The sequence below is a fragment of the Macaca nemestrina genome, chromosome 4 (genome assembly GCF_043159975.1).
Source record: "Macaca nemestrina isolate mMacNem1 chromosome 4, mMacNem.hap1, whole genome shotgun sequence".
In the NCBI taxonomy this organism is placed as follows: Eukaryota; Metazoa; Chordata; class Mammalia; order Primates; family Cercopithecidae; genus Macaca; species Macaca nemestrina.
In genome coordinates, this window is record NC_092128.1 from 165224061 (window position 1) to 165239713 (window position 15653).

General features: G+C 35.3%; 1 long non-coding RNA gene across 1 annotated transcript in view; it reads right to left on the reverse strand.

Annotated features, from left to right (window-relative positions):
* Positions 1–15653, reverse strand: part of LOC139362594 (uncharacterized) — a 114847-nt gene that overhangs the window by 72919 nt on the left and 26275 nt on the right. Inside the window, exon 2 of the long non-coding RNA XR_011621750.1 lies at positions 7348–7482. This is a non-coding gene — a long non-coding RNA (uncharacterized lncRNA). The remainder of the gene's footprint in view (positions 1–7347; positions 7483–15653) is intronic.

The window sequence follows — 15653 nt, forward strand, 5'->3', positions numbered from 1 at the left end:
TTGTGAGAAAATATGCATTGCAATACCCAGCTAGGCTTTACATACTATTTTAAAACTTATTTCCATAGTTTTATTTTGGCTAAATCTGATTTGTCTTTTAAGTAGTTGCTTAAATGTGACTTTATAAATAAATCATTTAATGACCACTAAAATTGATTGAGTAGCCAGAGTAGATGGTTTCATAGTGTGAAGGTTAATATTGAATATCAACTAGATTGGATTGAAGGATGCAAAGTATTGTTCCTGAGTGTGTCTGTGAGGGCATTGCCAAAGTAGATTAACTCTTGAGACAATGGACTGGGAGAGGCAGACCTACCCTCAGTCTGGGTCGGCATCATCTAATTAGCTGCCAGAGTAGCTAGAATAAAGCAAGTGTGGAATAAAGAACGTGGAAGGACTAGACTGGCTGAGTCTTCCAGCCTTCATCTTTCTCCCATGCTAGATGCTTCCTACCCTCGAACATGAGACTCCAAGTTCTTCCACTTTTGGACTCTTGGACTTTACATCAGTGGTTTGCCAGTGCTCTTGGGCTTTCTGCCACAGACTGAAGGCTGCACTGTCGGCTTCCCTATTTTTGAGGTTTGGGGACTTGGACTGACTTCCTTGCTCTTCAGCTTGCAGATGGCCTATTGTGGGACTTCGTCTTGTGATCGTGTGAGTCATTACTCTTCAATAAACTCTTTCATAGATACGTCGATCCTATTAGTCCTATCCCTCTAGAGAACCTTGACTAATACACATAGCATGCTGCACTTGACATTTTGTAAAATATGTAATGCACTCCATAACCTATTTGACTATCACCACACTAGAGTGTAAGCTCTAGGACAGAAGGGATGATACATTTTGCACACAGTGCATTTCAAACATCTTATTAATGCATACTACATGGAAGAGGACTACATGATGAATTAGTACACTTTATCTTATAATTCACTTGATTTTGGAAGATGTGCAAAATTCAATTGATGTTAATCCTCCCAATGAATTAATAACTGTCCTTTTTGGTAAGATATATTATTTATCCCATAAAAATCTTCATTTGTTGCATGCCGTTAAGACCTTAGAACAAAGTAGTTTATCATAGTTTTAAAAAAATGGTAGAACACTATAGGAGCAAGTAGAGGGGCATTAATTAGACTTTCTGAAATGAATGGTTTAGGGCTGTTTTTTTAAAAGTACACTTACATGAAAATAGTGGTTTCAAACAATAAATAGATCAAAATTACGAAGACAATGAGAGCAGAGAAGACTAACCAGGCTTTGGAAACAGGAAAGCAGATGCATAAAAGAAACAAAACATAAACAGACAGAGTGGGAAATCAGAAAACAAAAATAAGGCTGAGATTCTCAGAATGTCTTGGGAATTATTATCGATGATCCACATATCTCTAAAATTGCGGGGTGCCTATGAAGCTGCAACAGGAGAAATCATATGAAATCTGTCTAAGCAAAGATTAGATCCCTGATACCAACTATCATACATTCAATCTGATAAATGGGTTCTTCTCCCTTTGCCAGTAGACTGTAAATTTACTCTCTGGGGACATTGAGCCCAATAGACTCTGAAGAGGTTACAAGACACAGCTGCAACTAATGGTACTCTAATCATGGAAGTAATTGTAAAGTCAATCTTCAGAACAGTGGTGAAAAGTTCTCACTAGACAGTTTCTGAAACAACCTGTGAGAGCAATGGTAGCCAGGCTTCAAATTCCACACAGAGACTAAAGGATTCCTCCAAGCAACACTTGTCGGTTTATGAAAAGAAACGTGCGGATACTTTCTTGGTTGGTGTCTGTAATGTAAGGGTCTGGGAAAGTCATTTTCCAATAAAATAAAAATCAAGAAGCTCCTCTGATCTACACAGAGTTTTCATTCAGTTTAAAGACTATCCTACTCCTAAATACGAAGAGAAAAGCAAGACTCGATAAACAGCAGAAAACGTCGAACATGAAACACTGATATCAAAGCATACAGACACAAAGAAGAAATCTAAGGAAAGAGAACATTCAGGAAGCAGGAAAAAGGGAAATGTAAGTAAATAAACAATATTTATATCCTAGAAGAAAGAGTAATAGAGTATCCATAAAAATACCAAAATACTCTACAAAAGAACAGTAAGAAAGATTTCAACAGGACTTTCTCCAGGAAATAGAAAAAGTTGCTAAACTAGATGAAAGTACTGAAAGAAAAGTGGCATTTCTGGTGGAAAGTTAAAATATATTTTATTACAAATACCTGAAAAACCAAGCAAACAGAAAAAAATCGATTATTTATTCTAGAGAAAACAAAAATTTTACAGGTAAGAGAATAAAATCATGATATAATAAATTTGCGTCTATAAGTAATAATTATCTAGTCTATAATGTCAACATCTAATACTGATGTAGCCCAAAATTATGATACAATTATTTTTTAAAAGTTAAGAGAACGTTGTGCACACCCATGTGGAGATGGATGTAAGAGAGGTAATTGTATTTTTCCTTGGCTTCACTTAAAAAGATTCTCAAGAAGACAAGCCAAATATATATATATATATTATATATATATAAAATATATATATAATATATATATTATTTATTTATTTATTTATTTATTTATTTATTTATTGAGATGGAGTCTTATTCTGTCACCAGGCTGGAGTGCAGTGGAGATCTTGGTTCACTGCAACCTTCACCTCCTGAATTCAAGCAATTCTCCTGCCTCAGCCTCCCGAGTAGCTGGGACTACAGGCACCTGCCACCACGCCCAGCTAATTTTGTATTTTTATCAGAGACAGGGTTTCACCATGTTGGCTGGGATGGTCTCGATCTCTTGACCTCGTGATCTGCCCACCTCAGCCTCCCAAAGTGCTGGGATTACAGGTGTGAGTCACCGTGCCCGGCCATATATATATATATTTTTTTTAATGGAGACAAACACAAGAAGAAAGTAGCTAAAGCTTATAAAGCTTCTGCCTCTGTGAAATGGAAATCAGAGAAGTGAGAAATGTGGGAGGGTGCTGTTGTTTTTCAGCATGTGTTGGGTAGAACTCTAGTTGTTTAACTATGAATATCTGTATCTCCAGTACAAGTGCTTGCAAACAAACAAAAATTACATATGCCCAGATATTCTATAAAGCTTTGTGTACAGAAGCATATCCTAATATATTTTATTCTAACTCTGAGAAAACACATGATTAGATAGGAAATTTAATTCTGCTTGAATAGTATGGATTGGCTCTTTTGTGTATTTCTTTTTCTGAAATTATGTTTTAAAAAGTAACAAAAGTATGCATTTTTACTAGATTACTATTGTATAAACTGGTAACCTAGTAAAAAATATACTTCTGTTACTGGTTTTTACAATAGTAACATAATAAAAATATATTTTGCTACTGTAAAAACTGATTTTTACCATAGTAACCTAGTAAAAATATAGTTTTACAGATACATACACTTAAAAAGTGCAATGTTGTGAATTGAAATAAAATTAAAATAAGGTATATTTCTGTTAATGCAAATGCTACTAAATGTAATTGTATTTAACTCTAATGGTAGTGTGGGACTATGGAATCATGCTTTTTTTAGTATAAACCAAGACATTTTAAACAGTTAACTTATTTTTTATTTTTCTGTAAACTCTCTTAGATGCATCAATATGCATTAACAAAGTTTTACTCACTATATTTGTGAATATAATACATTAGCTTTTATTATAATTTTTGTAAGTTATTAGTAATTACTACTCTTCCTTTATATATCTTCCATTTACAAACTTGTGTTATATCTAAATGACTGAAGTATTATATATTAAAATATTATTATACACATCAATATAATCAATGTGACCATTTAATTTACCTTAATATGAGACATCTTTCCATTTATTAGATGCCTAAATGAGTCAGTATAATGATGCTTTTGAATAATGAAATGAATATAATGAAAAACATCATCAGTTTATACACTGAGTGGCAAGAAATTTACAGAAGTGTTCTGTAACCAGTTTGCTAACCAGTTCTGTAGAAGCAGATATATATAAAATATATATATAATTTATATATATATTATATATATATCAAAAATTTATGGAGTTTGGGTGCAATTTTTTAAAATGTATATTTTGCATAGAGGTCAAGTCATGACTTTTAGGGTATCCATCACCCAAAAAATGTACATTATACCCATTAAGTAATTTGTCTTCATCCACCTTCTCACGCTTCTGAGTCTCCATTATCTATTATTCCACTTTCTCTGACCATGTGTACACAGTTTTTAGAACCCATTAATGAGTGAGAACATGTGATTATTTACTTTCTGTGTCTGGCATGTTTCACTTTAGATAATGACCTCGAGTTTTATCCATGTTACTCCAAAAATGTTTATTTGTTTATTTATTATATTTTGGGGGACAGGGTCTCACTCTATCACTTGAGCTGGAGTGCAGTGACATGACCATAGATCACTGCAACCTCGGACTCCTGGGCTCAAGTGATCCTCCTGCTTCAGCCTTGGGAGTAGCTTGGACTACAGGGGTGAGTTACCACCATACGTGGCTAATGTTTTACATTTTTTGTAGTGAAAGGGTTTCGCTGTGTTGCCCAGGCTGATCTTGAACATCCGGCCTCAAGTGGTCCTCCTGCCTCGGCCTACCAAAGTGCTGTGATTATAGGCGTGAACCACTGCTCCAGGCCATTTTGTTCTTTTTTATGACTGAATAGTAATCTAATGTGTAAGTATACCACATTTTCTTTATGAACTCATCAATGAATGGACACTTATTTTGATTCCTATTGTGAGAAGGAATAGGAACAACTGTGAATAATGCTGTGATAAGCATTTAAGTGCAGGTAATTTTTGATCTATTCATTTTTTTCCTTTGGGTAGATACTCGGTAGTAGGATTGCTGGATTGAATTTTAGTTCTATTTTTAGTTCCTTGAGAAATGTCCTTATTATTTCCCACAGAGGTGGTACTAATTTATATTCCCACCAAAAGTGTATAAGCATTCCTTTTCTCCACATTTTTGTCAACATCTGCTATTTTTTTCTTTTTAATAATAGTCATTCTCACTGGGATCAAATGATATTTCATTGTAGTTTTAATCTGCATCTCTTTGATGATTAGTGATGTTGAACCTTTTTTCACATATTAATTGGCTATTTGTATGTCTTCTTTTTAAAAGTACCTATTAAGGTTCTTTGATCACTTTTTAATGCAGTGGTCCCCAAACATTTTGGTACTAGGGACCATTTTCATGGAAGACAATTTTTCCATGGACAGGGAATTTTGGGGGGTTGGTTTTGGGATTAAACTTTTCCACCTCAGATCATCAGGCATTAATTAAATTCTCATAAACTGTGCGCAACCTAGATCTTTCACATGTGCAGTTCATAATTAGGTTCGTGCTCCAATGAGAATCTAATGCTGCCGCTGATCTGACAGGAGGCAGAGCTCAGGTGGTAATGCTCACTCTCCACCACCCACCTCCTGCTGTGCCACCCAGTTTCTAAGACTGGTACTGGTTCACAACCCAGTGAACCACCAGGCCAAAGACTGGTACTGGTTCATAGCCCAGGGTTTGGGGACACCTGTATTAATGGGATTATTATTATTTTTTATTGTTGTTGTTGAGTTGAGTTCCTTATACATTCTGGATATGAGTCTACGGTTGGATAAATGGCTTGAAAATATTTTCTTCCATTCTGCCAGTTACCCATTAACTTTGTTGATCATTTATTTTGCTGTACAGAAGCTTTTTAGTTTAATTAAGCCCCATTTGTCTGTGTTTTGTTTTTGTTGCTTGTGTTTCTGAGGTCCTAGTAATAAAGTTTTTGTCCAGATCATTGTCCAAGAGAGTTTTCTCTCGATGTTATTCTAGTATTTTTATAGTTTTAGTTCTTACATTTAAATCTTTAATCCATCTTTAGTTGATTTTTATTTATGGTTAGAGATGGGAGTTCAGTTTCATTTTTATGCAATAGCAATCCGGTTTTCACAACCTCATTTATTGAAAAGAATATCCTTCCCCAAATATAAGTTTTTGTCAGTTCTGTCAAAGATCAATTGACTGTAAATATGTGGCTTTATTGTTGAGTTTTCTATTCCTGTTCACCTTATCAGTGTGTCTATTTTTATACCAGTACTATGCTGTTTTGTTTACTATAGCCTTGTGATATAGTTTGAAGTAGGATGCCTACAGCTTTATTCTTTTTCCTTAGGATTGCTTTGACTGTTCCACTCTTTTTTTGGTTCCACATAAAATTTTGGATTGTTTTATTCTTTTTCTGTGAAATATGAAGTTAGCATTTAAATAAGAATTGCATTGAATCCAGATTTCTTTTAGGGCCATTCAGTCATTTTCATGATATTGATTTTTCCAACACATGAGCATGATGTGTTTTCTATTTGTTTATGGCATCCACAGTTTCTTTCATCAGTTTTATGAAGTTTTCATTGTAGCAATCTTTTACCTCCTTGGTTACATGTATTCCTAGGTATTTTTATTTTTAAAGCTATGTAGAACATTTAACCAAGGAAATAAAAGATCTATTTTATCTTCTTGGAGATTAAAAGAGATTTTTGTTTGTTTGTTTGTTTGAGTCGATGTCTCACTCTGTCACCCATGCTGGAGGGCAGTGGAGCGGTCTTGGCTCACTGCAACCTCCATTTCCTGGGTTCAAGTGATTCTCCTGCCTCAGCCTCCTGAATAGCTGGGACTACAGATACACACCACTGCACCCAGCTAATTTGTTGTATTTTTAGTAGAGATGGGGTTTCACTATGTTGACCAGGCTGGTCTTGAACTCCTAACCTCAGGTGATTTGCCTGCTTTGGCCTCCCAAAGCCCTGGGATTACAGGCAGGAGCCACCACACCTAGCCAAAAGGTTGTTTTTAATCTCTTGGAATACTTTCTTGATTTCGTTCTAGGTTAGATAGTTATTAGTGTATTGAAATGCTACCTATTTTTGTATAGTAATCTTAATTTCTACAATTTTATTAAATTCATTTAACAAATCTGAGAGTTCTTTCTGGTGAAATCTTTAGGTTTATCTAAATATAAGGTTATATCATCAGCAAGGGAGGATAATTTGACTTCCTCTTTTCTAATTTGGATGCCTTTAATCTTGCCCAATGGCTCTGGCTAGGACTTCCAGTATTATGTTAAATAACAGTGGTGAAACTGGGCATCCCTGTCTTGTTCTAGTTCTTAGAGAAAATTAAATTTTCTATCCAATATAATGTTGGCCGTGGGTTCCCCAGTGGAAAAATGAACCAAAGAACAACACTCAACCTTTCCTGTGCTAGGGAGTCATTCCTGGTTCCCAGCTGGCCTCGGGCATGCAGGCTACCTGTTTTCCTTACCCTTCCTCGATTTTGGTGTATCCTTTAATTTTTCTGTTGGTCTTCCATGTCGCCTCTTGTAAAATGTATTCAAAACATGATTGCCTGCACACTATTTTGGTTCTTCTAAGTGGATCAGGTGTACTTGAAATACTTCTAGTCAGCCATTAAAGAAAAAAAAGAAAGCAATTTTTAAGTTACTAATTTACATATTATTCCTACTGTTTTTAAGATTACTTATTCACTCAAATACAGCTAAGTGTATTGCTATTAGTTTGTGTCTATTAATGTCTTTATTATCTTTCAATTTAATATTCAAAAGATATTTATTTTTCTTCTGCCCATAAAAATTGTGTATCATATATTTTACAACAGGCATTTAGTTAGATTAAGCTACTGATCACATGCATTTATCAATCCCCAAAAAGTGATAAGGTTATAGTAGAGGAATTCTAATAGCAATTGAGTATCGATGACAATAAATCAGTTAAAGAGTAGGAATAGCAACTGAATATACTATGACATTAAAAAAAATCAAGTATAGCTAGAGGACCAGGAAATTCAGTATCTGATTATTTATGATATTCAGACAGATAACAAAGAAAACAATATAAAGCCTATTATTAAAGAATGGGGCTAGGCGCAGTGGCTAATCCCTGTAATCCCAGCATGTTGGGAGGCCCAGGTGGGCGGATCACGAGGTCAGGAATTTGAGACCAGCCTGGCCAACATGGTGAAACCCCATCTTTACTAAAGAAAAATTAGCAGGGTGTGGTGGTGCATGCCTGTAATCCAAGCTACTTGGGAGGCTGAGGCAGGAGAATTGCTTGAACCTGGGAGGCAGAAGTTGCAGTGAGCTGAGATCGCGCCATTGCACTCCAGCTCTAGGCAACAGAACAAGACTCCATCTCAGGGGGAGGGGGAGGGAAAGAATGGTATGGAGTATAACGAAGAGTGTTAGAATGAAAAATATTTGATATATAGATAGATAGGAAGACAAGTATAGATAGACGCAAACTTGTTTTTAGAAATCAACAAAAATCTGAGAGAAAAAAAATCTTGTACAAAACAATTTATAAATGGTGCAGAAAAAGAAAAAGAGATTGATTGGTTTAATGCAATCTGGAAAAGTGAGTCTATATCTTGGAATATATTTGATTACAAAAGCCAAGTGGAAATAAACTAAGTAATCACTGGGGTAAGAACTGACCAGATATAAAAGACATTTATTAAGAAAAGCAAACTACTGCCCTTCTTTATATTTTAAGGATGCATTAGAATAAGTATATATACGTACAAGACTAAAGGGTCCAGATAGAATTCACATACTGGCTCCTGGTAAGTACTAGAAGACAGAATCCAATCAAAGTAAGAGAAAGAACAAACAATGTGTTCAGAAGATTTCTACAAGTATATAAATACAGGCCAGAGTTTTTGAGATCTGTGATTTTCCTGACTTAGTACTTCTCAAAATGAAGTTGGACAAGTTATTTTGTGTAATAAACCATATCATTATATCATTTGATCACTTCAACTCTCTTATAATCCATCTACATCAGTGTATGGTGACAATCATGAACTGGAAAATAAGCAAGGTCCCTTTTCCATTGTTTCTCTGTATGATTTGTTCTGATACTGAAATTGTTCGTTCGTTGTGTCGTTGGATTGTTTTTTCTGCTGTTGCCCTGAGCTCATTGGTGAATGGCAGTGGACCCATGTACCAAAAACCAAACAAACAAAGAAAAAAGAAGGCTTTTGGTTGAGTAAAACAAATCCCTAAAGTGATCGATATTTCCAACATGAAAAATGAAGAAAGGAAAAAAAACACCTGCATTAAGTTATGAATTGGATTATAAAATTTAAAAACTCCATGAAGATAAAAAGATACTAACTGCACCAAGAGAAAATAAAAGTAAACCAAAGCAGGCTAAGGCTACATAGATGTACCCAGTTGATCAAAATATATCAAATTACTTACTTCAAAAATGTGCACATTTTGGCACATATATTGCCCTTCAATAAGTTATAATAATAATAGAAACCCATAAGACAGTTCAAATTAAGTATGCCATTAATGCATCTCAGCAGCAGCACTGCAAAACTGCCTGAGTACAAATTAATTTTTACTTAGAATTCCATACCCAGCTAAATAATTAATAAAATAGGATATTAAAATAGAAGTATTTTTGTTCCAAGCATTTGGAGATTTTCATTTGCGTCTACTTTCTTCTCAGAGAGTTAATTAAGAATGTACCCTGGATAAATAAGGACAGAGAAAGAGAAAGACTACGTGGTATGTGGAAAATTTTGGATAAACTCACGAATGTCCTAAAGGAAAGTTCAGGATGAGAACTGTGCAGAAGTGGGAGTAGTCAATATCAGAAGAGAGGGACTGTAGGCTGTGGGATAATGCATTGTCAAGATGTTAGGAACAAATGGTGTGTGTGTGTTTAAGGGTGGATGTTAATAAACCTGGTAAAATGGATTACTTAAAAACAAATTTTTTGTACGTTAGTAGAGACCGGTTTTCACCACTCTGACCAGGCTGGTTTCAAACACTTGACCTCATGATCCGCCTGCCTCGGCCACTCAAAAAATTAGCTGGGAGTAGTGGCAGGCACCTGTAATCCCAGTTACTCAGCAGACTGAGGCAGGATAACCGCTTGAACCCGGGAGGCAGAAATTGCAGTGAGCCAAGATCGTGCCACTGCACTCCAGCCCAGGTGACAGAGTGAGACTCCATCCAAACAAACAAACAAACAAACAAAAGAGGATACCATGATAAAAATTAATTGTAGAAAAAAGTGATTAGAGAGTCAAGAGAAAATAGAATTCATATAAGAGCTATAGTTGAGTTTAGAATAAACATTCTTTATTTTAATCTTAAATTTCTGGATGTCATGAACTCACTTTTTCCTTCATCCAACCTCTCATACAACTAAATATCCTGGAAATAATTTTTAAAATGAGAATACCACAAAATGACTTAGAGAATTGAAAAGAAGAAGACGACTGTTTAGAAAACTTAGAACTTGAAGAATGATACTGCGGTCAAACAATAACACTGTTTTTATTTGTTTGTTTTAGCTCCCATTTTATCTCCATATATATCAAATCAGGCATCACAGAGGTCTTCTACCCAGAACTACCACTAAGAATAGATAAAATCAAACCAACAAACAAGCAGACATAACAAAACCTAGAAAAGCCTAGACGCTTTGGCCAAAGGATTGGAAACAAAAATGTGCAGTGGAGATCTAGCAGGGAGAAGCAGCTCATGACCCACAACCCATGGTATATAGCTTGATTATCCCACAGAGACTGGTGTCAGTATCATTGGCAAGGCTGACCTAATCCTATGTGCCACAGCCACCGGCAGAGATGACTGATCTGCCTTAAAGGTGACATCAGCATGGTCAAGTTGAACCAATGCTTTACTCATCCCACACTAACCAACCATGATGGGCCCCATCAGTCTTCAACTAAAGAGTCAGTGAAGTCTGAGCAATGACAGGCTTTCTCTATCTTCAGGGCAGTAAGTGTCACCAAAGTGAGATTGGGTGACTTTTCTTCTATCCATCACACAGGAAATGTAGTGTGATGCCTACCATGTGATTCAGTGACCCTAGAGAGAGAGAACCATGCCCTGCTCCATGACAGGCAGAAACAGACAGACCCCTTGGCCTGCATCTGCATTACTATCAAGCCTAGTTACTGCTGGCCCACCACTCTGTGGCAAAAGACAGCGTAAGTCCAGCAACTTCCACCTCTCTAACTTACAGCAACAGATAAACTAAGTCAAGTGTTTCATGACGCTCCACTTAATTACAGAGTTATCTAGATGCAGCTGTCCCTGGCCATTCATCTAGCAACAGAAGAAGACCAAGGCCAAACATTTTCCTCCTCCCAACATGTGGATAAGGAAACAGCTAAAGTGGTGCTTCTTTTCCCTAAAGAGAATGGTAGAGATAAAATAGGAAGCTACGAGCATCTAACAGTCAGAGAATAGACTGACAGACACACTCTGTTCTGCAGGCCCAACATCTACCTCCCACCCCTGCCCCTCACCGTAGCAATACCTGGTGGCCGAGGGAAGAACCTTGCTACCATGGTAGTTGGAACCAGAATAGATTTAGCAAGTGTTGCAGTGAAGCCCTCAGAACAAAGCAGATAAGAATATGATATCAGGAGCTCACGATACTAAACTGGAGCTATAGCCTATAGAGTGTTCTAGAAAGTACACACTAAACCTAATCAGAGTGACTGCCTACTAAGACGGATATATATAAGATTCATATTCTCCAAATGTACTTTATAAAATGTCCAGGATATAACCAAAAAGCCAGTGATCATACAACAAACCATTAAATCACAACTTCATGAATTTAATGGTTCATAAATTTGCTTCAACAAGCAATTATAAATTGTATTGAAACTAAAGAAAAAATAGATAATCTCCTCAAAGAAATTAAAGTTATGTAAAAAAGAACTAAGTGAAAATTATAGACTTGAAAGTTGCAAGTAACAAAACAAACAAACAAGACTCTTGGATAAGATCCATAGTAGACTGGAGGTGACAGAGAACAGACACAGTGACCTTGAGGACAGATAGAGTATTTACTCAGTCTGAATAACAGAGAGGATACAGACTGAAGAAGCAAAGACCTTTGGGACTATAACAATAAATCTAACATTCTGTTGTTCATATTATTGGCATCCTAGAATGACAGTAGAAAAAAAGCAGGGCTAAAAAGTTATTGGAAGAAATAAGAACTAAAAGTTCACTAAATAGAGCAAAAGACATAAATCTATAAATTTATGAAACTGAGAAAATTCCAAATAGAACAAGTCCACAGAAATTTATGCCACATCATGTCATTATTAAACTTCTAGAAAGGAAAGACAAAGATAAAATCTTGGAAACAGCAAGAGAATAATGATCTCTTTTCTATAAGAATACATAAACTTGAATGACAATGGATTTTATACCAGAAAACATGAAGATCAGAAGGAAGGAAAATAAGAGACCAGACTGGCGGAATGACAGGTGGGGGAAACCAAGAATTTGTCACAAGAGGATATATCTTTAAATAATGACTAAATAAACCTCTCTAAAAAGAAAAAATAAATAAATAAGAGAAGGGACTTCTATCTTCATAAAGGAAAGAAGAGCAAAATAATAAATAAAAATAGAAGCAGATATCAGAATTCTTTCCTCTATGAATTTCTTAAATTATATTTTAAATTTAAAGCAAACATTATAACGCCTAATGTGTTACCAACTATACATAGTATAAATATTTAAGAAAATTATATTTAAAAAATAGGAAAGGTAAAGGGATCTAAGTCAAAGTAAGGTTTTAATACTTCACTAGAAGTAGTAAAACTGGTGTAATGTAGTCTGTGTTTTTACACATATATATTGTGATATCTAGAGAAACAACTAAAAAATTGTCTAAGCAATATGATTGAAAACATTATAAATTAAGACAGAAGAGTAAACATGTCTAGGCAATCTAAAGGAAGACAAGAAAAAAAAATTCTCAAAACTCTACAGTAAGAAAACATACAACCTGATTAAATAATGTGCCAGAGGCCTGGCCAGACACCTCACCAAAGAAAATAGAGAAATGGCAAATAAGCATATAGAAGATGCTGCACATCACATGTCATTAGAGAAAAGCAAATTAAAATAACAATGAAATACCACTACAAATGCATTAAATACTCATTTATTGCTGAGGGTAGGGGGTGCTGCAAAATAGTACAGCCACTTTTGAAGATAATTATGTGGTTTGGCCTTGTCCCCAACCAAATCTCATCTTGGATTGTAATTTCCATAATCCCCACATGTTGTGAGATGGACCCAGTGGGAGGCAATTGAATCATGGGGATGGTTACCCCCATGCTGCCGTTCTCATGATAATGAGTAAGTTCCTCACGAGATCTGATGGTTTTATAGGGGCTTTTCCCACTTTTGCTCGTCACTTCTCTTTGCTGCCACCATGTGAAGAAGGAAGTATTTGTTTCCCCTTCCACCATGATTGTAAGTTTCCTGAGGCTTCCCCAGCCATGCTGAACTGTGCATCAATTAAACCTTTTTCTTTTATAAATTACCCAGTCTTTTATTAGCAACGTGAGAACAGACTAATACAGGTAGTTTGGCAGTTTCTGACAAATGTAAACATGCCTTTGTCATATGAATCAGTAGTCATTGAGTTGAAAGTAACCAAGGTGCCCTTCAATACATGAGTGAATAAATAAACTGTGGTGTATCCAGACACTGGAATATTATTCAGCATTAAATGAAATGAGGTATGACATCATGAAAAGACACAGGGAAAACTTAAATGCATATTACTAAGTTAAAGAGCCAGTGTGAAAAGGTTACATACCCTACTATTTCAACTTTATGACATTCTGGAAAAGGCAAAGCTATGAAGACAGTAAAAAGATCAGTGATTGCCAGGGGTTGGGAGAGAGAAAGGCATGAACAGGTGGAGCGCAAAGGATTTGAGGGCAGTTAAAGAAAAACTACACATTGTATTATATAGGTAGATACATGTCATTATGTTGTATCCCAATCCATAGAATGTATACCAAGAGTGAATCTCATTATCAACTATGGTTTTGAGTGATTATGATGTGTCAACATAAGTTCACCAATTGTAACAAATGTACCATGCTGATGGAAGATGTTGGTAATGAGGGAGCCATGCATATGTGGAGTCAGGGTATATGTAGGACATTTCTATGCCTTCATTTCAATTTTTCTGTGAACTTCAAACTTCTCTAAAAAAAGTAGTCAAAAAAGGAAGAAAAAATGTACTGAGAAACAGAAGAAACAAAGAGAAGACAAATAATAAAATATCTCAAAATGAAGATGGAAAGAACTCAACACTTGGCAGTATTTAAAAATGAGAACATGAAAAAATACATAAAAAGTTGTTTTTCCCTGGAGAAGATAGCAAGTGCGCAAAGGAAAATATGTTTTAAATTGATAGCCATTAGATCAACAAATACAGATGTCAATACTCACCTTTCACAATGGCCTAAAAGTTGTGATGACATCAAACGCTGATGAGGTTGTCATGTAACTGTATCACTCATACATTTCTGGTGAAACCGGAAGATAATAAAGCTACTCTAGAAAATCATGCAGCAGTTTCTTTTAAAACTAAAGATACACCTGTCCATATGACCCAGCAAGAGCAGTCTTAGACATTTATTCCCCAAAATAAAATTATGTCCACATAAAAGCTGTATACAAATATTTATAGCAGCCAGAATTTGTAATATCCAGAATTTGAGAATAATATGTGTATCCCTTAATGGGTAAAAGAAACAAACTCTGGTGCATTCGTGTCATGCAATACTACTTAGCACTAAAAATAACAAATGATTATTAAGTTTTACATGTATATCAACAAAGTTCTGCTGTGTGAAAAAAAGCCAGTGTTAAAATGGCACATGCTGTGTGATTCTATTTACATAACATTCATTAAATAAAAATCAAGCAAACAGAGATAAAGAACAGACTAGTAGTTGCTGGTGGTTAGGGATGGGAACAGGAGGTAAGGATGACTGGCTGTAAGAGGCCAGCATGAGGGAATCTGGAGATGATGGAAAAAATTCTGTATGTTGATTTTGGTGGTGGTTACATGAAGCAACACGTGGCAAAATGCAAATAATTACACATACACACCTAAATGAGGACATGCATAAATGGCGAAATCTGAATAAGCTCATTGGCTTGTATCAATTTCAATTTTCCAGTTTTCTCATTGTGTATAGTTATTGCAAGATGTCAACATTTGGGGAGTTATATAATAAAGTCTGTGCTATTCTGTTATAATAGCACAAAATGGATGAATATAGGTGCAGAGCACCTCCTTATATATTTTTGCAATTTCCTGTGAATTTATGATTATTTCTGAATTAAAATAATATGTAAACAGTAGTTATATAGTTTTATTTTTTAATTTTAGTATTTGTGGTTATGTGGTAGCTGTATATATTTATAAGGTATATGAGATATTTTGATACAGACATAAAATGAGTAATAAATACATCAGGGTAAATAGGGTATCCACCACCTCAAGCACTTATCCTTTCTTTGTGTTACAAAGCAATCAATTATACTCTTTTAGTTATTTTAGAATGTACAATAAATTATTATTTACTGTGGTTATCCTGCTGTGCTATCAAGTGCTAAATCTTATTCATTCTATCTAACTGTAATATTGTACCCATCAAACATCCCCACTTGCCCAAGATCTTATTCATTCTATGTAATTGTAATTTTGTACCCATCAAACATCCCCACT